Here is a 13756-nt window from a genome sequence, read left to right as displayed (position 1 = left end):
GCTTTTGGGGACAAATATCGTTCAGAAAATTAGAAATTAGTGTTTTCTGACTTTGTTATTAGATTAAATAGTTTCCTACGACTTCCATCTAGAACCACTTCTCTTACTTGGTTCTTCAATAGGTATTTCAGTGTTCCTAAAAATAGGGTTCTGAGTTATTTGTATTGTAGTATATAAATTCTGGTGGCTGTGATACACAATCCATCCTCTTACTTTAAAATAACCATGAAACAAAGTTTATGTAAAGTGTGTTAAAGCAAACCTTAACCAGCCAAAAGCATATTAAGAACTCAGACTATATACCTACATTCCATTTGGACGCTTATTCATATTTACACTGGCAATGATTTTGGACTACAGATGAAGGAAGAGGTGGGAAATAAATTTGAGAAGCCTACAGAGACTTAAAAGAGGAAAAATGGAAAATAAGTTATAATGTTGCCATCTTGAATAACCTGCAGAAATGAACTGGGTATGATTTACCTGTAGTTTTGTGTTTACACTACAATTAACCTCTGTACTGCAATCCATTTGGTAGAGTACATGACATCTGCCTAACTCTTAGAACATTTCTCTTCCTGAGAGGCCAGACTACCTCTTGGCCATCCCTTTGGAGTTCTATCTCCATTTGCATTGCTCTGAAGCACAGAAATAGTCTTTTACTTGAATATGGTCACCACAAGACTCCTGAAAACAATTCTGCTTTTGCCTATCTACATAGAAAGCTTTATACAGAGATGTGGTATGACCAAGGCTTTAGTATAAACAGAGGTATTATTGGCACTCTTCCACTAGACCAAGCTCGAAGCCCATTTTACCTCATCTTATTCCAGGTTTGCTCAGTCTAGATCTCTCTCTCTCTCTCTCTCTCTCTCTCTCTCTCTCTCTCTCCTCTCTTTACTGAGCAGATGCTGAAGTACCAACAAACCATCTGGCCCAAAGAGTGAGGGTTAACATACAAATTGGAGCTGTAGCTATTCTAATGTAGTATGACAGTTTGTACTGATCAGGTTAATGGGGGATAATTTCTCATTGGCTTGTACAGAGACACAAAAATTTGATCTGATTTACTATTAATTACTCTGTCCAATCATTAACATAATGTTCCAATAAATAGAGAAAAAACTATTCACATTGCATAGGCAAGAACATCAACCAGAGCACTTGGATACAGCATAGAAACTTTACTGCCAGTGGGAGCAGGAGACACACTTTGATATGCTTCTTAGTTTTAGGGCTAGAGTATCTTGCAGCATATGCATCCTTCCAGTTCTGGACAGAATCACACACATTTGTAGAGTGACTGACAGTGGATCCTAGAGTATGCTGTGGTGTGGGAAACATAGTGGATTGAATTGACCCACATGGAGATTAAATAATCATATCTTGAGTGAGAGCAATGTAATGCTTTATCAAACAAGTGAAACGACTTTAGTTAGATTTTTTTGTTTTTTTATTAACAAATATTTCTTGAACAAATCATCACGTGAACTCACATGAATCATGCGTTGGTGAAATTTATGATGCAGGGAGAAGATACACACACATGTGTGTGTTTATATATACACATATTACTTACATATAGCTATTTAATTGTAGTAAAAAAAACAGTATGCTCTAAAAGCATATATACAAAGACTGGACAGCACCCAATTGATTGTCCAAATTACAAGAGGCATGGAGCCGGACACAATAGAGCATACTTACAATCCCAGCACTTTCGAGATAGAAGAATGAGCACTGCTGTGAGTTTTAGGACAATGCAGACTACATGATACCATATTTCATTTTTAAAAGGAAAGAAAGGAAAAATAAAGAAAAGCAAAAGAGAGAAGGAAGGAGACAAATAATGTAATGCTTGAAAGTTCCAAGGAGGCAAGTGGGTTTGGGGAACATCACACCAGGGAGGCAGGAACTTGAAGAGCAAGAAATGAATAAAGCTGAGATTTTGGCTGAAATTATGCATTCTTTGGCCAGGAGTGGGAAGAAGATAGGCTACATCTTTGGAGATCTTGTAACAGGTGTCTGGTATTCACTTCCATGGAACATTTAGGCTTTGTCCTAAGGGCTAAGGGAAGCTGTTAAAGATTTTTAGGCTTAGTTGATGTGGGCACAGTCGATACTTTTAATCTTTCCTAATGACAAGCACACTAAACAAATTCTTCAACTGTATTCAGAACCACTCCTAAGTGGCAGGAGCAGATGAGGCATTTCCACTGTGCATCTGAGCAGAAGGCAGAACCCCTGAGAGGCTGAGCAGTAATTACACTTCTACTCTAGATCCAGGTTTTAACCACAAGGAGTGTGTTCTGAAGGTTCTATTTCATAATTGAGGGTAATTACAAGAAGTTAAAACTAGATTAGAGACAATTAGGCCCTGTACAACAGGGAGCTCTGTGGGTGGTCGGGAAGGGAGTAGGAAGAACCAGCTGGGAAAGTGTTTCCCAAACTGCTTGGCATTCTTGGACTCATTTTGTAAGTGGAGGATTGGGGATAGCTATCTGTGCTTCTGGTTTCCCTCTGAGTAGCACCAGAAATTAGATTTAAGCCACATATATGCACATGTAACTGATAGCTAATCAAGATTACCTTGTCTTCAAGCCAGAGGGCTTCATAGGCCAGATAACAAAATTGGAAACAAGTGGCAAAGATAGAGAGGTGATGAAATTCATTGCTCTTCAACTAAAGAGGCCCTATTGGAAAAACTACATGTTTCCCTCACTCTGGTGAGATATTGTGGGGGAGATGTGTAAAGTATGGATACTTCTTGCCTTTGAGTCTATTTTGGAAGTTTGGTGTGGTTGTAGCAAAAAAAAAATAGGGGATTTTTATATCTTGGTTCTTATGAATGATCAAGTTTGTTGTTTCTAATTTCCTCTTGAAAGGAAACAATATGGTAGAGTAGCCTGGTGGGAACACATCTATCTCGATCAATTTACTCCTTCTGTTCAGGGATTCACCCGAAGCATTAGAGTGTAAAAACTGAAGGGAGAGTCCCTCCCCTGCTTGTGATTCCCCGGAAGAAGGGACAAGTGGTTGCTTGAAATGCTAAGTTGCCAATCAAGTATCTGACCCTCTTTAGAGAAGTGCAAGCTGCTGAGGAAAGGACTCTGGGGGCGGAGCAAGCCATTAGGTCTTCAGGGCGCGCTTCCACTGGCTCAGAAGTCTCTGTGCTGCCCTTTTAACGTCCTTGTTTCTCAGGCTGTACACAATGGGATTGACCATGGGAGTGACCACAGTGTAGAGCAGTGAGAAGACTTTGTTTAGGGCAGTGGCCTGTGTCGCTGCGGGGACAGCATACACTGTTCCCAGAGTTCCATAGTACAGAGTGACAACGATGAGGTGGGAGGAGCATGTAGAAAAAGCTTTTTGTTTTCCGGCAGCTGATGGTATCCTGAGGACGGCATCCACAATGTTTATATAGGAGGCTACAGTAAGCAGGAAGGGCACCATGGTGACAAAGGAGGCCATGAGGAAAGTTGCTTTTTCTACTTCCTCAGGATCAGAGCAAGCTAGCTTGAGCACTGGGGCAAGGTCACAAAAGAAATGATCAATCTCATTGGATGCACAAAACTGAAGTTGGAAAGTCATAGTGACAGTGACAACAGGAGTTATAAAGCCACCCAGCCAAGATCCGCCTGCAAGCAAGATACATGTGTGGAGGCTCATGAGAGAAGGGTACTGAAGTGGGCTGCAGATCGCAAGGTATCGGTCATAAGACATGGCTGCCAGGAGAAAGCATTCAGCTACAGCCATGGAGCCAAAGAAATAAAACTGAGCCACACATCCTGCAAAAGAAATTGCCTCCTGACCAGAGAGAAGGGTCTTCAACATCTTAGGAGCAATGGAGGTTGTATACCAGATCTCAAGGAAGGAGAAATTGGACAGGAAGAAGTACATGGGGGTTTGGAGGCTGCGGTCAATGGAAGTTACTGTAAGGATGAGAATATTCCCCAGTAAGGTCATTACATAGATGCCAAGAAATGTTCCAAAAAGGAAAAAACTGTAAGCCATGGAAGCTTCCAAATCCCAGAAGGAGAAATTCTTTTAATATGGTCACATTACCCATATCTAGGAGATTCTGGCTCAGGATCTGAAGAAAAGAAGTAAAAGCAGCTGGTAAAAGAGCAAACACTATTGAAAGGGAGCAGAAGCGCAAGAAATACTGTCTAGTTCATAAATTACTGTCTGGTCTCCCCTAGAAGATACTTTGTACATGTTCTGCGAGGTGAACTTACCTAGTAGCTGCAGCATTCCTTCATTTTCTCCTTGCTTTGATGAAAGAATTGACACAAATGATCAAAAGAAAGAGAGTCTTATTTTGACTCATGGCTTGAGGGATGCAGATGTTTGGGATGGAGAAAGCACAGTAGCAGGTTACTCTGTGGTGGCCTGAACATGTGGCTGGGATGCCTCTCCTCACATTCCGTGGACTAGGAAGCAGAAATGTGATAGGAAGCTAAGGCTACATTATAAAATGGAAGTTCTGCTTTAAGTTGTGTACTTCTCCCATGAGCCTCCACTTCCTAAAAGTTCCACAACCTCCCCAAACAGTGCCATGAGCTAGGAATTCAGTGAAAAAACACACAAATTTACGAGAGACATTTCCTATTCAAATCATAATGGTAGGAAAGGGATCACAAGTTAAGGGTCCCTTAAGAGAGAGTGGCTCCAATAATTTTCTTCCCCACTTTTTTCTTTGACATAACTGGTGGTAAATGTACCTTTGAGAGTCACACAGCAGGAAGCAAATACTATATATAGGTGACACTGAGCAGACGCTTCCCTGTTTGTCCTCTACCTCATTTATTACAAATTATTCTATGATAATGTAAACAATTTCAACATGAATGATTGACTTTTCTTTTTTTCTTTTTTCTTTTTTTATTTATTTATTAAAGATTTCTGCCTCCTCCCTGTCACAGCCTCCCATTGCCCTCCCCCTCCCCCTATCAAGTCCCCCTCCCTCATCAGCCCAAAGAGCAATCAGGGTTCCCTGCCATGTGGGAAGTCCAAGGACCACCCACCTCCATTCAGGTCTAGTAAGGTGAGCATCCAAACTGCCTAGGCTCCCACAAAGCCAGTACGCGCAGTAGGATCAAAAACCCATTGTTCTTGAGTTCTCAGTAGTCCTCATTGTCTGCTATGTTCAGCGAGTCCGGTTTTATCCCAGGCTTTTTCAGACCCAAGCCAGCTGGCCTTGGTGAGTTCCCAATAGAACATCCCCATTGTCTCAGTGTGTGGGTGCACCCCTCGCGGTCCTGAGTTCCTTGCTCGTGCTCTCTCTCTTTCTGCTCCTGATTTGGACCTTGAGATTTCAGTCCGGTGCTCCAATGTGGGTCTCTGTCTCTGTCTCCTTTCATCGCCTGATGAAGATTAATATTCAGGAGGATGCCTATATGTTTTTCTTTGGGTTCACCTTCTTGTTAACTTCTCTAGGATCACGGATTATAAGCTCAATGTCCTTTTTTATGACTAGAAACCAAATATGAGTGAGTACATCCCATGTTCCTATTTTTGGGTCTAGCTTACCTCACTCAGGATAGTGTTTTCTATTTCTGTCCATTTGCATGCAAAATTCAAGAAGTCATTGTTTTTTACTGCTGAGTAGTACTCTAATATGTACATATTCCATACTTTCTTCATCCATTCTTCCATTGAAGGGCATCTAGGTTGTTTCCAGGTTCTGGCTATTACAAACAATGCTGCTATGAACATAGTTGAGCATATACTTTTGTTGTATGATAGGGCATCTCTTGGGTATATTCCCAAAAGTGGTATTGCTGGGTCCAGGGGTAGGTTAATCCCGAATTTCCTGAGAAACCGCCACACCAAAGTGGTTGCACAAGTTTGTATTCCCACCAGCAAAGTACGAGTGTACCCCTTTCTCCACAACCTCTCCAGCAAAGGCTATCATTGGTATTTTTTATTTTAGCCATTCTGATAGGTGTAAGATAGTATCTTAAAGTTGTCTTGATTTCCATTTCCCTGATCGCTAAGGAAGTTGAGCATGATCTTAAGTGTCTTTTGGCCATTTGGACTTCTTCTGTTGAGAATTCTCTTTTCAGCTCAGTGTCCCATTTTATAATTGGGTTGATTAGCATTTTAAAGTCTAGTTTCTTGAGATCTTTATATATTTTGGAGATCAGACCTTTGTCAGTTGCGGGGCTGGTAAAGATCTTCTCCCAGTCAGTGGGTTGCCTTTTTGTCTTAGTAACAGTGCCCTTTTCTTTAAAGAAGCTTCTCAGTCTCAGGAGGTCCCATTTATTCAATGAGGCCCTTAATGTCTGTGCTGCTGCGGTTATACGTAGGAAGTGGTCTCCTGTGCCCATGTGTTGTAGAGTACTTCCCACTTTCTCTTCTATCAGGCTCAGTGTGTTCGGACTGATATTGAGGTCTTTAATCCATTTGGACTTGAGTTTTGTGCATGGTGATAGATATGGATCTATTTTCATTCTTCTACAGACTGACATCTAGTTTTGCGAGCACAATTTGTTGAAGATGCTCTCTTTTTTCCATTGTATACTTTTAGCTCCTTTATCGAAAATCAGGTGTTCATAGGTTTTGGGTTAAAGTCAGGGTCTTCTATTCGATTCCATTGGTCGACTTCTCTGTTTTTATGCCAATACCAAGCCGTTTTCAATACTGTAGCTCTGTAGTAGAGCTTGAAGTCAGGGATGGTAATGCCTCCAAATGCTCCTTTGTTGTATAAGATTGTTTTGGCTATCCTGGGTTTTTTGTTTTTCCATATAAAGTTGATTATTGTCTTCTCCAGATCTGTGAAGAATTTTGATGGGATTTTGATGGGGATTGCATTGAATCTACAGATTGCTTTTGGTAGAATTGCCATTTTTACTATGTTGATCCTCCCAATCCAAGAGCAAGAGAGATCCTTCTATTTTCTGGTGTCCTCTTCAATTTTTTTCTTCAAAGACTTAAAGTTCTTGTCAAATAGATCTTTCACTTCCTTGGTCAGAGTTACCCCAAGATAAATCATTGACTTTTAAAATATAGCACTTATTGATTTATATCACTAAAGAATACAGGAAAGAATTTCAAGCATCTGAAATCCATTCGATTCTTTCCTTTCATGTTGATTTTTCTATTGATACACAGTTTTTACTACCAGGTACAATATGTACCTTAAAACAACTTATTATTTTATTTTTATTTTATTCTTTTCTCATATATTATTTCCTGACTGCAGTTTGCCCTCCCTCCCCACTCCCAGTCTCCCCCTCCCCTCTGCTCCAGATCCACCCCCCACCCCACCTATCATCAGAAAAAAACAGGCCTCCCAGGGACATCTACCAAATATGGCTTAGCATACAATAACATTTTCTTATGTGTTAAGGAAAAAATACTTTTCTAATGTGATTTGGATAATGCTGTACTGTAAATTATGTTACTTCTTTGTAGTGACAGTAAATCAAATGTCAATATAAACTCAGGTATGCTGGGAAAAAAGAATGCACTCGTCATTTGCAGAAAAAAATGGGTTGAATTGGAGATTCTCAGGTTAAGCAAAATAAATCAGATTCAGAAAGGCAAAAAAAAAAGAAACCAGGAGCATATCATCAGATGATGGACAGCTGGACAAAGCAAGTCTGTAGGAGTAAAAGGAGGCAAAAGAATCAGAAGCAACCTGTGCTTCTCTCTTAGGAATCCCGCAAGAACATCAGGTTAATCAGCCATCACCTATGCGGCTTCCTAGCTTAGTATTACCTGACTTTCTGTTACAGTATTTAAGACTCAATAGCAGTGTGAGTCCCAAATAATAGCAAGTCAGACAACTCTTTGTTGCTGGAACTCCCCCATCCTCAAATCAGGATGGATTTCACTAACATCACTGGAAGGAAGAGGGGATTCAGACTTATTGATCTTAAATTACCTATAAGACAACCAAGAGTTTCTGCCAGGCTCTGTGGATGTGTGTCCATGGCATCAAATTCCTATGGAAATTGGGGGGAGGGAAATGTATGTAAAGTTATTCACTTCAAATGTTAGAGAACAATAATGTTCCATCCTTCATAAATGAAAATGACATTTATGACTCACAAGCAGTAGGATGTGCACTTGAGAGGTTTCTTTCCCTGCCCCCCCCAGCAGGAGGGATGGGTTAGCACTGAGTCATAGATACAGTTTACCCTTCCCCACTTGCCTCGTCATGGTGCTCAGAGACCCACATTTTTGAGGAGCCTGTCTGATCTTAGTCCTGGCCTGTGATAGGATTAAAAACGAGTCTGTGCTGTGTCATAAATAAGACAATCTGAAAACAGAGGTGGGGGCCTGATTCCATCAGTGTTCAAAGTTGAAGCCCAGTCTATAACCAGGAAATAGGGAGCAGCCATCTTTCTGCTTTGTTTTGGGCAATTTCGCTGTTTCCGGGAAAGGTTACAGATAACTCATTTTTTTTTTGGCATGTGAAATATTTGTTTAACTGTACTCAGCAAGTTGGTTATTCAAAGGAATCTTATTTATGAAATATGAAGGAATTTTTTATAATCTACCCTTTCTACCAATCCAGATGTTAGTGTATTGGGGTTATGCTAAGGAAGAGTCACCTATAATAGAGGAATATAGGACACTGGAACTGCTTGAGGTAGAATTGACAGTGATTACAGTGTATAAAGAAAATCAATCAGCAGCTAGGGTTGTCCCTGGAGGTGACAGCTGCTTCCTAATTGGGAAATTAAACTGAGTGTCCTCTTACCATTTTACTTTGCCTTCAGAGACTGTCAGCCTGCATTCAGAACCAACATTAACATCATTAGATTTTATCATTCAATCCCAAGTCTCATTAATTAGTAATGGAATAAACTTGATTTTTCCCTTTGGCTTACAAGCGTCTTCTTTGGTGTGTCCAAATTCAAAGGCTCATAGCCTCCCTAAATCCACTCTTTTATTGCACTAAAGAGAGATTAATATAGATGTCAAAGAGAAGCTCAGAAGTTTCACTGTTTCATTCTCTCACCACACATCTTTGGACACATACTATGTATCATATTATTGAACTGGTATGCACTAGGGATGAAACCGAAAGCAAAGAGGACATGGTACCAATGTTTATTAAGGTTATAATTTAATGGTAAAAGTAGGCATTAAACCAAGTGGTTCTCAACCTCCCTAGTGCTGCAAACCTTTAATACAGTTCCTCATACTGTGGTTATCATTAAATTATTTTCATTGCTACTTTATAACAGTAATTTGCTACTGTTATGAATCATAATGTAATTTTCTGGAGATAGAGGTTTGCAAAAAAGGTCGTGACCCACCAGTTAAGAATGACTGCATTAAACAGATGAAATTCTGACAAATAAATGTAAAACTGTCACTGTGATAAGTGTTTTGAGGGAGACATATAAGACCTTGATACACAGAATAATGTGCAGGAAGAGGTGACAGTTTTTGTGACACGATTAAAGAAGATACAACTGAGGTGGAAGTTACGTTTTTATGCTGAGATCAGATGTGGAAGGCATAGTGAGATATGTGAGAATTGTAGTCAGCAAAGAGGTGAGAAAGCTGATATGCTTGTCCAAGCAAGAAATGGCAGGTAAGCACAAACTGGAATGGGGTACGATGAGCAACTTTAGGGCTTTTGTACAGCACCACAAGATATCTTCGCACTTCCTTATATGTATTTTACTAAAAGGTTAATTTTGGGGAAAAAAAGTACTGTGAATATATCAGGAGCAGGCATGTAGTACAAGGAGGAAATGAGGATGTTACCTGTAGCAACTGCATGGATAAGCATGTCTTTTTCAAGATAGGAAGATCAACTGTGAGAAGGTATTTTCTTCTCTCACCCCTTAGTATCTTTTGTGCTCTTTCTCTCCCCCCTTCTCTCCTGCTCCATCAGGTCTACTGGTTTCAGATCCATTTCTGAGATGCCAGTTTCTACTCTCATATTGGTCAGTCATTTAGTGATAGACAGAGCTCTAGCTCTGAGAGATAGGCCTCTCAGAGTGACTAAATCACAGGCTCTTAAGCAAATGCATCGCAAATTATTGTCCTTGTTTCCAAAAACAACCAGAGAAGAGAACGAATAGGTCAGTGTAACCTTTATTCACCCTGCAGAAATTGCTCAAAGCCCAGGGTTAGCAACTGAATATTAGGAGCAATCTTGTACATGATGTACGAGAGAGCTCAATTTGATGGGGCTTGTCAAATACCTTCAATGCGAGCACTCTCCTCCAGCCATCATTAAGAACGGCCCAATTACACAGAACTTCCAATTACCTGTTTTTCCCCCAAAAGTCATATTTTATTTCATTTTACTCTTACATAAAAGAGGTAGATGACAATGCAATGGGTTCGGTCAAGGAAACAATTCTCAGGGGTCACCTTGGGGCCAGAATGCTTTTAGTCTTATTCTTTCTCTCTTCTTCATGTTCATTTATAGTTATGACCATTAAGAATGGATGAAAATGATGGTCAGAGGTTCTAAAAGATCTACAATTAGTAGAGTGATTTAAGTGTATCATTATCCCTGATTTACTAAGTAGGAACAGTGGGTTCAGCTTTCTTATAGAACCATTAAGTAAATGCAATGGAAAACAGCTTTGTTCTTAGCTTCCAGTAATACCGGAAAGCTAATTAATAATGTTCCCTGAACCCCTTCCCTTGGCATTTTCCCTAATCAAGATTCATCTCAGTATTAGTATTCCTATGCTATTATAATCATCAAAGGTAAAACTGGAAGACAATATTAAACTCCCCAAATTCACATCTACCACCATGTAGTAATGATTGAATTAGTACAATCATAAAATCAAAGTGCAGAAACTTCAGTAAGGAATTAATGACTATGTGCAGCCCGAGGGCATTGCAACCTTCTAGGATCAATTCAGGAGACCCTTTTGGAAAGGAAGTGGTGAGATGGAATTTAAAGAACAACCAATGGTTGGTTGATGGAAGAAAAGTATATAATTACTTTTATCTATACCAATTAGGTACTCTATTCTTCCTTCCTCCAAACCCCACTTCTACATATTAAGATAGAATGTAAGCTTGAAGTGCTGTTAGATACATATTCCACTCAAAGTGTCCATGGCTTATAGCAGGGGCAATTTGTAGGGTGCTAGAGATCAGGGTAGCACTGGCAAGTAGATAAAGTTCATCTTTGCAGCTTAATCCTCACTATTTAGGTCAGCTTTTGTTCCAAATACATATTAACCTTTTCCCTAAAGGGACACCTGAGAGAGAGAAAAGCAGGAGAATTATCTACGGACAGAATCTTCGCAAGCACAATGAAAAGGTCCTTGACTGGTATTGCACTAGTTTCCCTATTGCAGAGGGAAGTTGGTTACTTTGTTTAACTCTCAAAACAAATGTTTTTCTTGAATAATTCAACTTTGTACCACACAGTAGAACATCTTGGAGAAAGATTTCTTTTTTCCCTTTGAAAACAGCTTGTAAATATTATAGGCAGCTCAATTTTTAAAGGAATTGCACATTAATGCTAGAAATACCCCGGTGTCCATGGGAATGATTCTGTTATTTGTATTTTTGTACCTTGAGATGTAGAGCCAGAGATTGCTGAGATGCTTTAGACAAACATTATTGAGACCCAGAAACGGACTGGGAGATCAGCATTATTGAGACTTGGTGACAGATATTTCTAATTCAACTACATTCTTTAATGCCAAATATTTTTCCCGTTCTATTTCATTTGTCAACATGACAGACGATGAAGCAGGCTAGAAAATGGCTCGGCCCAAATGATATGTGATGCGTCATTATGTGACATATCTGTAGCCTAAATCGGAAAATAGCAAAAATTATCTGGGCAAGCTGTGTAAAATACAGGAGTGGGAGGAGAGGAAACTCTAATCAAGGTATATTGTGTCAAGAGATCTATTTTCAATTTAAAAAAGAAAAATAGTGTAAAAAACATGCTTTTACATTTGGTTGCAACAATCAAGATATTACACATAGAAATGTAGGGAGACTACATAATTTAGTAAAACCTGAGATATATACATATATATGATATCAAATATTGATTCTAACCATGTATATGAGTTTGTAGAAAAAGATCTGAAACCAATGAATTTCAGAAAACCTTCTGTAGTAATCCTAAGGAAGAAAGTGACAAAATTGAGCTTTAATGAGTTTGCTTTTTAACCAGTAGCAATTTAAAATTGGTTTCTTTTGTTCCTCTTGCCCTGAGGGGAAAGAAAGTGCATTTGATAGACTTCCTATACTTATTACACTGACTTATATGGCAGGGATCTGACATGTCCCAATCCATCACTTTAATACATACATGATCAGATCCTTGTGACTGTAGGTATCTGAGTAAGACGGATATCTTTCTTGCATCTTTTAGTTTTCATTCTGATATTTGACTTGGGCGATGGAGAAAACTCAGGTTTTTTTCCTGCTACTCCCTCTACTCTATAACATTTGAGTGTTCTGGTCATCACTACTCAAAGTTCTTTATTTGAAGATTCTTGTTTCTAGATTCTTATCCCTCTGTGACAAATGCTAAGCTCCTACCACACTCACACTGACATGGTGTCTTTTCTTCGTGTTAGGACAGTGGTTCTCTACCTTCCTAATGTTGTGACCCTTTAATACAGTTCCTCATGTTGTGCTGACCTCCAACCATACAATTATTTTCACTACTACTTCACAATTGTAATTTTGCTACTGGTATGAAACATAATATAAATATCTATATTTTCCAATGGTCTTAGGTGACCCCTCTGAAAGGGACATTTGACTCCCAATGAGGTTACAACCTACAGGATGAGAACTGTTATGCTAGAGGATTTGTTGTGTCACAGAGAAACAGTAGCTAAGTGCATAAGATTTCATGTCATGCAGAACTGAGTCTGAGTTCTTGCTCCATTGCATGCTGTCTGTTTGACTTGGGGCAACTAACTTAGTAGCTTGTTGTGTCAATTTTTAATGCATAAAAATGAAGAATAGGAACAATAGTGAAATGACCTCATAGACATGCATGCACTTTCTATAAAGTCATGAAGTAATCCATACACAGTGATGACAAAACCCATCAGCATCTCCACTAAACTTTGACTTGTAGGTGATTACTCCAAAGTTGTTGTGTGTGTCGTCTCACTTTGTGTTCTCTTGTTTTCCTTCATAGAACTAGTGCAAGAATGGAATGTTCTACGCATTTTCAGTAACTGCTGATGGGACTTGTACATATCCCAGTTCAAATATGGAATTTTCACTTTAGCCCCTGTGATCAGAAACCTAAATATATGTTTCTTACCTTGAATGTCTTCTTTTCCTCCACTCCAGAAGACTGGGCACCATAACCTCCTCATTTGGATGATTCATTCTGACATAGAACCAGGCTCCAACTTCTAGGGCATTCTGAGTCTAGCTGCTGTTCCAATGGCTCAAATTAATATCCTCCTGGAACTTCCTTCCATTAGAGATTCAGGTCCTGCCTGTTTGTTTAATATGTTGTACTCATGAAAATCAATTTCCCTTAAGCCTCTTTCCCAGGGGTAATATTTCCCCCACTTAACTGGGAAAGTTAAATAAAATGGTAGATTATCTTGCACCAGCAAATGCCTCACTAAACCTTGAATTCTGAACTTGGTGAGCTCAGAGGAGCCAACTGTAAGCAACATTTTAAGGGTCATTCTTCACCTCTTCAAGAGAGCTGAGCAGGCGGCATATAAATCAATACTGATGCTTCTAAATGACTTGTGACTATTCATTTAAATACTCTTTGACAACCTTTTCAAAGCTGTCAATTCACGTTATCGAATCC

At 39.4% G+C, this 13756-nt stretch overlaps 1 pseudogene; it reads right to left on the bottom strand.

Moving 5' to 3' along the window:
* Positions 1–3129: 3129 nt before the first annotated feature.
* On the bottom strand, positions 3130–4084 carry LOC121439791 (annotated as a pseudogene).
* Between the last annotated feature and the right edge of the window lie 9672 nt (positions 4085–13756).

This window comes from Microtus oregoni, unplaced genomic scaffold (assembly GCF_018167655.1).
Source record: "Microtus oregoni isolate MIOR12 unplaced genomic scaffold, Mior012 000063F_ref0000156, whole genome shotgun sequence".
Classification (NCBI taxonomy): Eukaryota; Metazoa; Chordata; class Mammalia; order Rodentia; family Cricetidae; genus Microtus; species Microtus oregoni.
This window is presented reverse-complemented; position numbering and strand designations above follow the sequence as displayed.